This window comes from Arvicanthis niloticus, chromosome 22 (assembly GCF_011762505.2).
Source record: "Arvicanthis niloticus isolate mArvNil1 chromosome 22, mArvNil1.pat.X, whole genome shotgun sequence".
Classification (NCBI taxonomy): domain Eukaryota; kingdom Metazoa; phylum Chordata; class Mammalia; order Rodentia; family Muridae; genus Arvicanthis; species Arvicanthis niloticus.
Window position 1 is genome coordinate 42303787 of NC_133429.1, and position 12270 is coordinate 42316056.

Sequence of the window (12270 nt, forward strand, 5' to 3'; positions counted from 1 at the left end):
TGGGTAAACACTGGAGGTTAGGGATGGACTTGTCTCAATAAAGACCATTCTGCATGATGGCTTCACCACAAAGGAATGGCCTAAGCTTGGAATAACCGAAGGCTCTGAGCCGGAAGGTCAGTCAGAGGCTTATTCAACCTCCGATAAGAGCATTCTAGAGTGCTACAGTGTGGATCTGAGGTGTCCCTGAAGAATCATGAGCTGCAGATGTAGTTCCTAGGGTACAGCTATTGGGAGGTGTTCACATTTTTAAAAAGTATTCAGCCTGATAAAAAGCCTTTAGATAATTGGAGGGTTATGCCTAAAGGGGGTTTTGGAACCCCAATTCTGTTCTCCTGAACCTTTTATCTGCCATCATGTCATGATAAACATCCTTACCAAGGGACCTAACCACAAGACCCACAGATCATGGATGTGATGTGCAGGGGTATATGCCAAAATAAACCCTTCACAAGCTGATTATCTTAGGTATCGGTTGTAGTGACAGGAAGCTGACCAACATAGGCAGGTGGTGAGGACTCCCACCTTGAACGGACCCCGAATGAGGCGAGCTGTGGGATTCTGATGGTGTTTGGGTGTCCACAAGCCTAAAACTCCAAACCAGCAATTGCAGACAAGTTCTACAGATAAGACTGTGCCCCAAATAAGACTTCTATTGACATAGTCATATGCACTAAAATTCACCTCAGTATTTAATGTTCCCTATGTAGAAAGGGGCTTCCCTTTTTAAAGCAGGGAATGCCTGAGAGAAGCCTTTCTTAAATTTGGAGTGCAAAGGGTTATTTGGGGGGTATTGTTTTTACTTGGGGGGTATTACTATTGTCTTTGTTTCTTTCTATTGTTCACACACAGCTCCTCCTGTTAAATATGTTGACGTTTGGAGCCACCATATCCTTCAAGTCTCCAGGGGAATTGCACACCTATTCTTTGAATTCGTCTGCCTCTCCGTTGTTTGACCATCTCCCTTCACCTTTTTTTTTTTTTTCCTGTGTCTTCCCAGGTTCTGTTCTCAACTCCCCCTAGCGCATTTTCCTTGTGGGAGAAAAACAAAGGGAGTCTTGCTCAGATGTCCCTAGTCAAGGAGACAAAGGGGCTTTCAGAAACAATCAGAATAAAGAAATCAAAGAATGACTGGGGTGGGCTTGTTATCCCATTCCTGGCTTATCGCTAACCTTGCCCCCTGCCCACAAATTGCCAAGGAACAGACTCCTTGCTCCATCTTTAAACTGATTCTTTCTTGTGGACACATTTACTTCATCACACCAGAGGGTCCGAGACAGAAGAGAGCCGAATAATAGGTCATGATGAGCTTCACCCGTATTAAGTCCATCTTGTTCCTCAGGGGGATCCAGAGCCTGGCCATCAGTATGCCATGCCCTGGTCTTCACTGAAGAGACTTGGCCTCCATGCTGAGTAGGGAGTGCCTACTAAAGCAGAGGTAAATTCCATCCCAGGCATCACCCCTTCCTGAAGATTAGCACTTCTCAAAGGCCCTGACAATGCTACTTTTCACAGTCTAGACGGGCGTCTTCCTGTGTGTGACTTGTTCACGAATGCTCCTTGCCTTCCTTTCGAGGTTCCCTTCCAAGATGCTACATTTTTCCCCTCTGGTGTAGAATGCCCAGTTTAAGTCCATCAAAATCCATCTCAGAGGGAACGTACCGTGAAGATGGGGTGCCTTGCAAGGCTGAGAGGCAGCTGTCATTTTAAGTTTTCCATGAAATAGAAATAGGTTATGAAGCAAAATATTACGTGCCAGCAGCCCATGACTCTACGTTCAAGGAGAAGGTATCACTTTGGCTATGGAGAGGCTTGAGGGATACCATAGGCAATGTGATCTATCACTACCTCCAAGGACATCAAGATAACTGGTCCCAGAGTGTGGGCCTTATAGTATCATTTGCTCTATATTTAATATCTAGTATATTTCACACAGTGAACCTACAATGAGGTAGCATTATATGACTTTTATCCCAAAGGAGAAAAAAAAAAATGAAGCCTAGAGACATTAAACAAGACCTGCTTCAGTTCAGGACAATTCTGAGTTATTGGAGCCCATGTTCTCCTGAATTCCAGAATCTGTTCTCTGAACCAGCATTTCCTGCCTCACCCAGGTGTTTCTCCAGAGTGAACATGAGAGAGACATTTCTGTTTGTGGTGCATTATCCTTGAGGTAAATTCAGTGCTTGTCTGGTGGTGATTTGGGGCAAACCCCCAAGCTTTTGAAGTTCTCTCCATTATGTGAAGGCTCTGGGAGATGTCACTGGGGTCTGCCCTCTGGTTTTGTTTCATCTCTCCTACTCTCTGAGCCTAGTTTGTCTGAGGAGTCTAGGATTGGGCTTGAGGGGGAGAAGGTGAGGAACAGAATGTGGTCAAGCACACATTTCTCTCTGAAAGGCCAACTGTCTACCGAATCTTCACAGTAACTCGAGTAGGTGTGTTACTTAATACTCCAGGAGCAAATGCCCACCCTGGCAGTCTGAAACTGTGGATTTAATAGGCCTCCCGCCGATGCTCGGCTGCCTTCCAGAGGCTCTCTGGATCACTCCCTCGGCTAGTAGGCCCTTCTGTCAGAGACTCTGGGATACGGTGATTATTGATCTGTGGCAAGGTGACAGGTGACTGCTCTGCCACTGTGGAATATTAAAATTGATGTTAAAGTATTTCTTGCAAAGGGTGGGGAGAGACTAGGGAAAGAAAGGGCAGTGTTTACTCTTGCACCCGAATGCATCTGTGTCTCTTGGGGAAGGTGTTCTGGCTCTCACCCAGCTTTTCACACTCAGACCCGCTCTGGGAAGATTTTGGCATGTGGTCCCACTGGCCAGCCACGCACAGGCTGAGTCTGGGCAGGGTCTTGCTGAACTGGAACCCCCTATCCCAACTCAGCAACACCCTACTCTAGATGAGGTAACTCAGGAGGAGACAGTTGCCCTACCTATCACATAGGCTTTGCCTGCTAAGAACAGCCAGGGTCTACTAGGCACTCGAAGATGTAGCAGGTGAAGATACAATAGGCCTTTTGATTTCTGACCTGAGACCCAATGAACGTTGGTCATTGACTGAAAGACATCTACAACTCACTAAATGAACTTGTTACTACTGTAAATCAAGGGATCTAGAAAGTTCTTTAGACTATCAGAACTACATGCTCCATGAAGTCTAAGAATAGAATTGACCCTTTGACCATATTCATCTCCTCCTGGAAACTGTAGATGGATGACTTTGGCAGAGAAGCAGGCGCTATTGGGTTGCTCTCTGACAACGGCTAGACTTCTGCTCTTTGCCAGTGCTTCTGCATGTGATCCTTCTTGGAAATGGCTGTGCTTTGGGCTTGAGCCATTCTCACCACTTTGACCTGTCGGGGGATTCTAGGAAGAAAGTACAACTATTTCTAAGACAAAGAATACCATGTATAGACTTCCTTTCTGAAAAGCTTTCTTGGAGAATGGGACCAGATTCAACCACCAGTCTGTATTAGCACTACTCTATCCTCTGTGATTAGAGATGACTCCACTGTAGGATTCCTGGTGGAAGGTCATGATGTCAACCAGCACAGTGACTAAAGGTGGTGCTTACCCATTGCTTCACTTTGTATAAAGAGCTGGGGTCCAAGCAGGTGATCCAGGCATCCCAATAATACATGCCTCTATTGGAGAGTCTCAATCTGGAAGTCATAATGCAAGGACCCTGGGGGAAAGGGAGACTGGTTCTTGTGGGAGCTGTAGGGTAGTGGAATAGGGACCCTCAGGGAAAGCAGCATCAGAGACAGCATTCAGTGCTCCAAGCTAAACCCTGCAGGGTCCAGGTGGAACAGCCAGCTACAGTGCCCACTAGAGTCTCATGTCACCATCAAATATGCTTTTTCTCTCAGAGTAGCTTTTGGTCTCCTATTTGCAACCAAAGTGTTGACTTAAATGATGAAAATGATTTAGAACAGGTAAAAGTTAAATGTTCGAGCTTTTTAAATTTAAAAATGTATGTGTGTGTGCATACATGTGTGAGTGAGGTGTGTGTGTGTGTGTGTGCATATGTGGACACATTCTATCACTCTGTGCCTTATTCCCTTGAGCCAAGGTCTCTCATTGAAGCTAAGAGGTAGCCAGCAAACCCCATCGATGCTACTGCCTCTAACAGCCTGTTCCACCAGAACTAGGTTATATCATAGGCTGGCCTTTATTTCACATGGGTGCTGGGAATTTGAACTCAGGTCCTCATGCTTGCATAGTAAGTGTTGTTACCCACTGAGCCATCTCCTCTGCTCTTTAACTTACAGAAAATCATCTTAAAGTATAAAACTAAGTTAGAAGAGTTCAGTCTCTGAAAGAGCACACAATGGGCATGGACCACGTGATAATAATCTAATCAACCATACACCACATATGTGATGGTATTTACCTATTGTTGGGTGTGAGAGTAAAAGAATCCATATGATGAGGAAACAGGAGGGACTAACTGTGGGGAAGAAAGAAAACCAGTAGCAGAGTCAATATGGAGCAGGGGATGATCAGATGGTGGGAGCAAGGGATGATGGGACGGTGGGATGGCAGTGACAGACAAGTGGAGGAGGGATGAATAAGCACAGACTTTCATGACACATCAGTAGGGAAATGTCATAATAAAACCCGTTTTTGTTTTTTTTTTTGGTTTTTTTTTTTTGTTTTTTTGTTTTTTTTTTTGGTTTTTGGTTTTTTGAGACAGGGTTTCTCTGTGTAGTCCTAGCTGTCCTGGAACTCACTCTGTAGACCAGGCTGGCCTCGAACTCAGAAATCTGCCTGCCTCTGCCTCCCAAGTGCTGGGATTAAAGGTGTGCACCACCACTGCCTGGCAAACCCATTCTTTAATATGCTAATGTAAAGAGTGATTTTAAAAAGATACTCCACTCCCCCTCAAAAAGCTTTAAAATTGTTGGTCATCACAAGCTATCCCACTACTTGCGCTGCAGGACACAAGTCATCTGTTTGTCCAGCATACACGTACTATGAACTCTATCCACATCGTGGTCATTGAGCAGTCCCCTTGGTTTTCAATACAACCTTTATGATATCAGACATAGTGCTTCTGTGGCCAAACAGAAACTATAAAGTGCTTCTTTTATATGAGCAGACTGAGGACTGTTATAGGTGCATATTTGCAAGAAAGAATACACCAGCTATAGGGCTAGGTATTACCTATGTTGTCAAGCATTCATCCAGGAGTCTCGATATGTACAACCTGTGAATCCTGGAACCTGCTTGTGTAAAATCTACTTTTGCACACTTCTGTAGCCCAATAATGTAATGCAGTGGCTAGTCCAGAAGAAATTCTCAAAAACAAATGTTTTAAAATCAAATGTTGACACGGGAGCATGGGGGAGGCTTTACAGTGTTGGATAGACCTCTCCATCTGCCAGTGTAATTGGTTCTGCAGTCAGAGGATCTGGGTTCCAATCCTGAGTCCTTGACTTCTCAGGCTGTGTGGGGAAATACATTACTTGCAATCTGGTTGTTTCAGTTCAATAAAATGAAGATAATTTTATTCCTGACCTCAGGCAGATGTTTATGAAGCAGCTAAATTCACATCTAGCTGTCTATCTATCTTTCTTTTTATCTATCTACCTTTCATTAACCTATCTACCTATCATCTATCTATCACCTATCTATCATATATATATACATATATATATATCACCTATCTATCATATATATATACCTATCATCTATCTATCTATCTATCTATCTATCTATCTATCTATCTATCTATCATCTATCTTCTAGTATCTTATTGTGATGTATGTCTATTATCTCTTTCTTTTTCTCTATCTCTCTTTCTGTGTGTGAGAGAGAAAGAAATATATAGGATGTGATATATAACAAATACTCAAAAATTATTGACAATGGTTAACTTTTAGAGTCAGAAGGGATAGACAGAAATAAAAGAAAAAACAGTAGAGTTTTCATTCAATGGTGAAAGAATAAAAAAGATCAAAGATGAATCTATAATTTGGGGGCAAGTTAGAATATGTAATTGAGAAGAAGTAAATTTAGTTGTCAGAGGCTGAAGGGAAGAGTGGCAAACTTTGCCACTGCATCAAAAAGCCCTCGGTGGCTAGGCCCATCATGGGGGTTAGGCCCATCGTGGGGGCTGTTCATACTGCTTTTTTGAACTCAAAGAGCCAGCTTCCTGCACAGGCTAATCTCACACAGTCACTTTGCTCATTCTACTCTGAGAACTGGAAAGTCAAAGCTGAATGTGTGTAATACTTCAGAGCGATAACCTCACCCACAGGTGACACCAGGGTCTGAAGTTTGGTTTGCACATGGACTGCAGCAGATACACACATAGGAAATAGCTTTGTGTTCTGGAAGCATCTGGCCCCATTGCAATAGCTCCTCATTTCTTGAAGGTCTAGGAGTCTATTGTATGGCCAGGGTGATCCATTCTGTTTCCTGAATGTACGGGACTGCAGACATCCGTCCGTTGGGACAGCCGTACCAAAGTGTCACTGGGTGACGGATGATTTCCTGTTGCTCTGCTCAAGAGCACGGAGTTACGCTTTCACTTCAGCTCCGTAGACAGTTGAGGCAACAGATGGCCTTTCTAAAGTCCTGCTGAGTTGCAGCGGGAGGCTTGGAGGCTGGTACCCATTTACTGGTTGTTAAAATAGGCTAGGCAAATAAAGAGCCCTTCCTATAGCATACGTAGCAAGTATAGTGGCTATGTCGATGGATTGGCAAGGAGAAGGGAAACGTTTGTGGAGTATCTCCCTGACTTTACAGGATCTAGTAAAAATTATGCTACTGGGCATATGAAGGGAGCCAGAGTTGTTTTGAAGCCATCTCTCTATAATGCTTGCATACTTCCTACCTTTCAGGACACACAAAAAAAATGTCATCTTAATGAACCAAACACAACTGAAAAACAACAGAGCAGAGACCTTCTCAAGAGTCAATGGTGTACTTAACAATTGCTTATAATCAAACCTCAGATCGTGTATATTTTAATGAGCACTTTGAGGGCTACGGTAGAATATAACCTTTGTTGCAGACCTTCCATGGGACTCAAACATTCTCCATAATAAGAAGTATCTGATCATATAAAAGTAGAACATTTGCTGGGGTGAGACGGCTCAGTTGATGAGGTGACGGCTCGATACACATAAGAACTTGAGTTCTGATCCCAGCACCCAAGTGAAAAAGGTAGATACAGTGCTGTATCCATAGCCCAGTGTTGGCAGCACAGAAAAAGATGAACCCCTAAAATTCATTGGCCAGCAAGTTGACTAAATTAATGACGGCCAGGTTCAGTGAGAGATCCTGCCTCAAAAAGAAATGTAGAGAACAAATGAGAAGGATATTCAAAAACCACCTCTGGAGACACGTGTGTGGACACATGTGCACACATACACACATACCACCCATACACACACACACACACACACACACACACACACACACACTATTTAATAAACCCATGAGATTCTTAGCAATATACTACCTAAATATAGTCATTATTCAGAACCACAAACTTCACAGGAAAAGTGGCTTGGCTCGAAGTGTGCTATTTATATTGCATGATAGAAACCTTGGGACCATCTTAATCCTGCAACTGAAGGGCTTCCTGAATGCCAAGTAGCAGATGGCACTAGAAAAATGCATCTATGAGGGGCTGGGGAGATGGTGCAATCAGTAGTATGTTTGTCATGCCACCATAGGGACCTAAATCGAGAATCTCAGCTTTCAAATAAAATCCAGGGAAGATGACATCCTAAACCACAGTATCAAAAGGTTGGGCGTGTCTGAAGGAACTTGGTCTCAGGACATAGTACCCCTGAAGTCAGGATTCTGTGGGAAAGATGCGAGCATCCTCAGACTCTATCTAGAATGTGGTGGGTGCTCTAGCACACTGGTGACACGCATGTAAAACTTCCTGATGTTATAGACTCTAAAATGATTCTCATCCAAAAGTGTAGAGCAGTGGTTCTCAACCTGTGGGGTCAAATGACCCTTTCACAGGGGTGGCCTAAGACCATAGGAAAACACAGATACTTACATTACAGCTCATAGCAGTAACAGAATGACAGTTATGAAATAGCAACAAAAATAATTTTATGCTTGGGGGTCACCACAACGTGAGGAGCTGTATTGAGGGGAGCATTAGGAAGGTTGAGAACCGCTGTTGTAGACAGAAAAGCTCCAGCCTCATAGAATTTGAGTTTTACAAGATGGAAGTGAGATCCTTCCATTTCGATTAGTCAGACCTGTTTACTTGGACCCTAGAAGGGTATGTTTTGCTCTAATTGGGAAAATTATTTAACAGTTGCATCACTTTGGGTTTATTGGGTCACAATCAATGGAAAGAGATTCTGGTTGGGAAAGAAAATAATGTAATAAAAAACTGGTGAACCTTCACACACTTCAACGGGACCCAGGAAGATGAGGCAAGGAAGACCCAGGGATCCAAGCAGCTGGAAGGACCCATCATAATCCCCTGAGAGCTGTCTCCCAGAAACTGGAGCTTTTATGATTTTTCTTAAAAGACATTTTCCCTCCATGTTTCTTAAGATTCCACTACTGCATTAAAAACTCACTCTTATTTTCTCTCTTTCTTTCCATATGTGTACACATGGACAGCGTGTGACTGTGTGTGTTTGTGTGTGCATATGCAGACATACATGTGTGAGAGTGCGTGTGTGTGTGTGTGCACACGAGCGTGCGCGCGCGCACGTGCACACGCACATGCACTGGCACGTACATGTATGTAGAGGCCTGATGACATCAGAAGCCATCCTGGATTGCGCCTCCTCCTTATTCAATGTAGCAAAGACACTCAGTCAAACTCATGGCCAGTCTCAGAAGCCAGCTTGCTCTGAGAATCTTGTCTCTACTTAACCCAGCCTCTACTCACTACTTAAATGGGTTCTGGGGAATCCGACCCATCTTCACACTTGCTAGGTAGGTGCTTACCCACTAAGCATCTTCCCAACTCTTGCTACTCTTTCTTCTACAGGGCTTTATCCACTATTAATCTTATCTCCTGTTTTCAGCTCAGACATTCTAGCTTTTAGTTCTAATCTCTGCCTGCGCATTTATCCTTATACATCCTGTATATCCATTCTCAGCTTTTAGTATTACCATGGCAGTCACTCCGAGTCTCCATGTGACCTATCTTAACGTCGTGTTAGTTCTGGGCAGATTTCAATGGATTGGTTATTTTCCTCATAATGAGTCATATTTTTTCTGCTTCTTAGAATGCCTGGCACTTTTTTATTAGAAGCCAGACATTGTGAATTTTACCTTGTTGGGTCCTGGATATTTTTTTTAATACCCCTAAAGTGATCTTGAGCTTTGTTCTTAGATGCAGTTAAGTTCCTTGAAACCTTTTAAAATGTGTTAGCTCCAACCACAGCAGCATTTGGTCTTGGTTATTCCTTAGTTCTGAGGCAAGATGGTGCTTCTCAATGCCCCTGTGGAAGAGGAGGGTTTTTAGGTTTTTTTGTGGGTTTTTTCCCCCCAGCCTGCCTGTTCAGAGCAGACACTAAGCCTTGCCTCTTACCCTCTCTGAATGCTCAGTTATGTTCTTTAATGTTTTCCCTGGTCCTTGACAGTTCTGTATACTTATGCACTGGTCATCTCGCATCTGATTCCTCACGGGGATTCCTCTGTGAATCTGAGAATCATCTCTCCAGAGCATCCTGTCCTAGAATCTAGCTGCCTTGACAATAATTTTCAAGCATGGAAGTTAACATAGACCCATTCCATGGGTCACAAATGGAAATCAGTTTTAAATCGAATGTACAGGGGTAGAGAAACGGTTCACCAGTAAAGAGCACTATCTGGCCTTCCAGAGGACTTGGGTTCACCTCCTAGCACCTATACAGAGCCTCACAGCTGCCTGTAATCCCCATTCCAGGAAAGCCAATGCCGTGAAGACTCGGCAACACGACTGCCTAAAGAAGACCAGAACAAAGGTGATACCAACAGACACGCTAACGTGGAAGGAGGAATTTCATGGAGCTGCAACCCTAGACAAAGAACGACAGGCCATTAGCAACAGCTGAGAATATGAAAAAAGTCATCCCCCTAGGAAGTGTCCTCCAATTAGTAATTCAATACCAAGTGGCCACTCTTGAATTTATATACACAAGTAAGATTACATGTACTAAACGGTTTTTATATTTCTAAGAAATATATACACACATATATTTGCATATGTTAAAGCATTTAGAGAGAGGCTAGAGATCATGAATATAAGAAGGAGCAAAGGGGATGGAAATTATATCGAAGAGAATGGAGGAAGGGGAAAAGAGGAGGGATGATGTAATTATATTTTAGGAACAAATTTTCGTTTTAACAACTCAAAGGTTATCAGCAAATCTAGCGTTGAAACCTAACATCCTCAGACGACAACTTCTCCATCCTTGACCCTTGGATAATATCATTTCTGTTCAGCAAAGGGGTATCCATTGGACATTTGTTGTTATGATTACAAGACACAGGATAGCAATGGTCACTATCATACCATGAATCCAAACACATGGCTGCATCTGTGTAAGAATTACTGTCTTCTCAAGGGACCTGCTACAATTTGGAAATGAGCCGGGCAGTGGTGGTACACACCTTTAATCTCAGCACTCAGGAGGCAGAGGCAGCCTGGTTTCTGAGTTTAAGGCCAGCCTGGTCTACAGAGCAAGTTTCAGGACAGCCAGGACTCCATGGAAAAATACTTTCTCAAAACAACAACAACAATACAGGCACGCACACACACACACACACATATAAACTCTCTCTCTCTCTCTCTCTCTCTCTCTCTCTCTCTCTCTCTCTCTCTCTCTCTCTCACACACACACACACACACACACACACACCCCACAAATGAGATTTAGAAATGGACATAGAGCAAATAGTCATGAGAGTCTGTCTGAATAAAAACTCACTTTCTCACAGAGCCTTATTTAGAGGTATTTTAGGACTTTCCAGTTTTAACAAATGGGATAGGTAAGAGATAGGTAGCCTGTATTTAAAATAAATAATAAGTAAGTAAATAGATAGATAGATAGATAGATAGATAGATAGATAGATAGATAGATAGATAAATGCAACATGAAAGCTTCCACCCAGCCAGTCTTCAAAGGCACTGAGGTTGCAAGGGTTCCCTGTGATCCTCTCCCAGCTAAAGACTCCACATGGGCTCAAAAGCACTGTTTTTCTTTCTTTCTTTCTTTCTTTCTTTTTTTAAATGGTGACGTTTTAAAACAGCATTTCAGAAGAAATTTTTGAATTTTTTTTCTGCTCCTTTTCCTGTGTTTTTCCTAACACTTGCAAGAGTTTTCAGCTCATTAGAGCACCCCAAACAAATACCAAGACACCTATCTTTAGTTTGGTTCAGTAAATCTTTTCTGAATGAATCACCAAAAAACAAAACAAAACAAACAAACAAAAAAAAAAAAGATGTGTAAGTTCATAAAAGAGTTTTGAAACGTATAAATGTTATATGTTTTATGACACTATTTCTAAGGTTTACAGATAATCCAATTACAGCAAAAGACAAAAATAAAACAAAACAAAAAAAAACCTCAGTGGATCATCTTCTGTGCTCCTTTAACTACACGCTCAGTTGGAAAGTGAAGCAATTATCTGGATAGTTCAGTCCCCCCCCCCCAAAAAAATGTCTTAAAGGAAACAGGACCTTTTTTCCTGTCCCAAAGTTACCGGAGCCACCCAATAACATGACCCACTGTAGTGGAATTTGGCATTAAAAAGGCTTGTGTTGGCTACCATCCAGTGGAGTTTAGTTACTGGATTCTTTGAAGGACATTGTGCAAACATGGTCTCCCATGTAACTTGGTTCTAAGGCCCAGGTTACAAGAACAAACGTTGATGTTACCACACAATGAGGGGGTGCTACTTCATTGGATCAAATTATCCAGAAAGCCTCTGTCCTCCTACTTCCCGGTCCTGGGTTAGACCATGGCATTGGGTATTGCCAGCACTTCCTTGTAAATGTTTAGAGCCTGGAGCCTGCAGATAGAAGCAACTGGGTGAAAGGTGGCAGCCATTTGCCGATCGATTCTCCCTAGCACTGTTTTCTATATTTAATCCCCAAGATCTTTGTTGACTGGTTGGGGTCGCTCACCGAAGTCTCGGGTTCTTTCACGAGTCCCACTTGTTCTGTGAATATGTGTTTATGTCTCACAGAGAGCAACCATGCTGGGGAAAATAGCCTCATTGCCTTCTGTTTGCTTGGCTGGAGCTTCCAGGGCTTTCCGAGGCATGCTTAAAGCAGGGGCTTCTG